At 45.8% G+C, this 4195-nt stretch overlaps 1 protein-coding gene across 1 annotated transcript in view; it reads right to left on the minus strand.

Moving 5' to 3' along the window:
• Positions 1–537, minus strand: part of CCNG2 (cyclin G2) — a 9568-nt gene extending 9031 nt beyond the window's left edge. The window contains exon 1 of the mRNA XM_010838120.1: positions 218–537. The gene's annotated coding sequence lies outside the window, so the exon portion shown is untranslated. The remainder of the gene's footprint in view (positions 1–217) is intronic.
• Between the last annotated feature and the right edge of the window lie 3658 nt (positions 538–4195).

Consider the following 4195-nt stretch of genomic DNA (forward strand, 5'->3'; position numbering starts at 1 on the left):
AGGGGGGGGGGGGGCCCGCACCAAAGAACTGCCTCCAGCTTCCTTGACACTGCACGCATCCCATCAGCATCTCTCCGCCCCCGGGTGCCCACTGCCCCAGGGCTGAGGGGCAGGACGGGAACTGCTCCCCAGGCTGAGGGGTGGCCACTCTGACATCAGTCCCCGCAGCTCCGACCAAGAACAAAGAAACTCTGCAATCCCGGTTGGGCCCACTCACCGTGCTGGAGCCGCGCCTCCACCGGCCCGCGGTGTCACGGTCGGAGGGGACTGGGTGCGGCGGGGGCGTCCGGACCAGTCTCCGAGGTCAGAGACCTGCCGCCTCAGCGGTCCCCCCAGACCGGCATCCGACCCTTCCCACCCCCTGCCACCGGCGCTTGTGGCCTCACAGCCCCGGCTTCATCCTGCTGCCCGCGCGCCCACCCTCCTGCTGGGGCGCTGCACCGGCCCCTTTAGCCCAGGCCGACTGCGGGCTCCACCGCCGCCACCGCCACCGCTGCGGATGCCGAAGCAAACCCCTTGTTTTTGTTTTGAGTTTCCGACGCCCCCAAGGGGGTGGGGCATGTGACTCCCCGCGGAGGGATCCGCCGCTGTCGCAGCAGACTTGGAAAAAGAGTCCCGCCCCTAAGCGTCTGTCTCCAGTCAGCTTTGTGGCTTCCTCGACTCGCTATGGCTTTACCGAACCAATCCTCCCTCTCGGTTCCAGGGCGCAAGATGGAATCTGGGCACCGACTTTATTCGTCGATTGATCCCAAAAAAGAAAGAGAGGGAGTGTTAGGAGCGAGGGGCGGAAGGAGATAGGTTGTGGCCGCATCGCACCTTTTAAAGGTCCCCGATTTGTTTTGTTTTCGCTGTTTTGAAAAGTCCGCCCAAAGTAGCCAGTTCCCTGATTGGATACTGGTGGGGCGAGCAGAATGCTGCAGCTCCCATTCAATCCCGAGTCTCGATTGGCTAACTGATTAGCCCTTGGGCCCTCTGATTGGTTGTTACCGTATCTTGCGCCTCTCTCTGCCTTGGGGGCCTTAGTAACTCTGAGGTCTGGATTGCGCATGCCTGAGTGGACCACTTGAGAGGAATTACTGACCTACCCTCGGGTCTGCGCATTCCTTCCCGCATTTCCCTCAAGCCCCTTGCCTGCACCGGTCCGCGGAGAATCTCACGTTGGGCTCTCACCTCCCCGTAGAGCTGAAACAGCTAGCCTTTGTGACAACCTCTTCCACCACGGGAGGATTTTTCTCCGTTCCTTCTTTGTTTTGTCCTTCAGGTCCATTTTGCATCAGTCAAATTATTGTAAAAATTTTCAGTATTTACTAGTAAAATGCTATCATCTTTGATTTAAAGTTTTCCTACCAAAAGGAAAAAAAAAAGATTTGTAAAACACGATTGGCAAAAAGAGTTGTTGAAACAGGGTGATGCATACAAGAGGGTTTGTTATTCTAGTCTTTATATTTGTGTGTACCTTGAAATTTTCCTGTAATAAAAATAAATATTCAGTGAAAGGACTTAAAAAGTTACCTGTGCACACTGATGGTGGCAGGCAATTGTCTTAATAATAGCACACCTCCTGAGGTTGTACTGTTGTTTTAATGAAGACTTGGAGAGGCTTCTTGGTCCTTGGTCACCTGTAAATTATCATTTATTGTCCATTATAATTAGACTTGTTACTAAGACGAGACACTTCTCTTAAGGCGGGGCAAAAAGCAAAGCAAAGAATGCCTTAGGCCGGAGAAACTTTCACACGGAATATCTCTGAGAGATGTTAAGATGCTCCCCTCCAACATTTATAGTTACTTTCTTTACCTTCTCTTGCTTGCTCCCTGGCCATCTGCTCAACAGGCAAATCAGTAAATAGCACATTCTCTTGTTCTACTCTAAATAATAATCAATTGGCCCCTAGGAAGTTATTTTTCTGCCCTTCTGTATGTTTTCTGTGAATTGTTTGGTTATTTGTAAAATATGGGAAGGCATGTGACAGATTTCACAACAGCTTGCTCTTTTTTCCAGAGCAGCTAAGGAATTTTAGAAATAGATCCCTTTGCATATAAACCAGGGCTAGACATAGCAGCACAGAGCAGCTGCGGGGAGGCCAGCTCCAAGAACTAATCCTGCTATTTCAGAGTTGTGACTTTGTTCACGGTTTTGGAAAATTAATACAATTACATTAAGAGACTGCTTGTGATTAGCAGTTTCCATAATTTTATTCAATGTGTGTTTGATCTATAAGACTGAAAACAACTTTTGTCTGATATAAACTTGCTGGAAATCTATGCTGAAAAACATAAAAGAATGCATGTAACTAACATGGAAAATAGAACTAAGATTAGAATTACATATATATACATGATAGCTTGTTTTACAGTGTACAAGGAGACTCAGCAAACAGTTCAGAGAGACATAAAAGAGCCGAATGGAAAACATGCACCATGAAAAAGGAGAGTATGCTCTCCTTGAACATGATGGAGATTGTGGACTTTTCTTCAAGTAGAAGGGCAAAGATAGAAGAGGAACATAAAATATAGAGTAAGTGATATGAAGCAGGAAATGTGAATCTTCTATGTGGTAGAAGACTTTTTAAATAATAGAGAAGATATAAGACAAAAAGGAAGAGATGGAGATATTGACCTTTGCCTACATCACTGTTACAAAGGTCTACAAAATGTATAGAAACAGTATAGACAATGTATACTATTTATAATTGTGGTTTTATGTGTCTTCTAACAGGCAGCTTCTTGAATGATAAGCGATTCTCTCCAGAAAGCTTTGTAAATGGTGTTGAATTTCCTGCTCTTTAGAGGCCCTGTTCAGTATGGAAAAGACTGATCCAGTTGTCCGATATGGAGCCTCTTGTCCATTTTAGTCCACTTATCTTTTTAAGATAAAGGAAAGCAATCATTAAAAAATAATTAGTCCAGTATTAATCTTCCTTAAAAAAAAACCTTTTAAAAAATTTATTTTTAATTGAAGGATAATTGCTTTACAATATTTTGTTGGCTTCTGCCATATGTCAATATGAATCAGTCATAGGTATACATAGGCCCTCCTCTTTCTTGAACCTCCCTCCCACCTCCCACCCCATCCCACCCCTCTAGGTTGTCACAGAGTGCCAGTTGGAGTTCCCTGAGTCATACAACAAATTCCCACTGGCTATCTATTTTACATATCGTAGTGTTTATGTTTCCATGTTGCTCACTCCATTGGTGCCCCCCTCTCCTCCGCACCCCCTGCCCCACAAGTGCCCACAAGTCTGTTCTGTATGTCTGCATCTCCACTGCTGCCCTGCAAATGGGTTCACCAGTACCGTCTTTCTAGATTCCATATATATATGTTAATATACAATATTTGGGGGGAAAGAAAAAACAGACCTCTTTTTAACAATGATTATCTTCTGGAATAGAAAATGATACAAGTCTTCTCTTTTTACTCTGCTGATTTTTCTAGATGTTTGTGAATTTTTTTTAATTTTCTTAATGACAGCCTTTCTCCAGGCTCTATTTGTCCTTACCACATTGACTTACTTTACTGCAGCTTTAAGGTAAGTCGCTCACTCAGTCGTGTCCGACTCTTTGTGACCCCATGGACTGTATCCCACCAGGCTCCTCCGTCCATGGGATTCTCCAGACAAGAATACTGGAGTGGGTTGCCATTTCCTTCTCTAGGGGATCTTCCCGACCCAGGGATCAAACCCAGGTCTCCCGCATTGCAGGCAGACGCTTTAACCTCTGAGCCACCAGGGAAGCCCTGCAGCTTTAGATCTTAGGTATTAAAGACATTCTCCTCTAGGCTAATCAACCTTTATCTATCAGCTGCCTTTCAGTCTTTCCTAAGCTTTCTTAAGGGCAACTTTTCTACATTGTGTGTGAATGCAAAATAGGGAATCAGAAATCCAGCAGTCCTCAAGAAGGGGATTGAGGGGATGTGTCTCATTATAGACACGTGATCTACAGCATAGTGATGGGGGTGCAGTTGGGTTGGGTGATACTCTATGCCCCATGAAGGCCTGACAGGGAATCAGCCGTCCTCAGTGACATCTGAAACTGTAAAAAGAGAAGATGGGCACAGAGCAGGAAGTAAACAGCAGCAACACCCACGTAGAAACAATGCCTCCCTTCAGCAAAACCTTGACTGGTGAGGAGTGTCCTTCAAACCTACCCACATTTAAGTTTCCACCTTGAAAAGAAAATAGAACATCCCCAAGCAG

Source organism: Bison bison, unplaced genomic scaffold (assembly GCF_000754665.1).
Source record: "Bison bison bison isolate TAMUID 2011002044 unplaced genomic scaffold, Bison_UMD1.0 scf7180017864092, whole genome shotgun sequence".
Classification (NCBI taxonomy): Eukaryota; Metazoa; Chordata; class Mammalia; order Artiodactyla; family Bovidae; genus Bison; species Bison bison.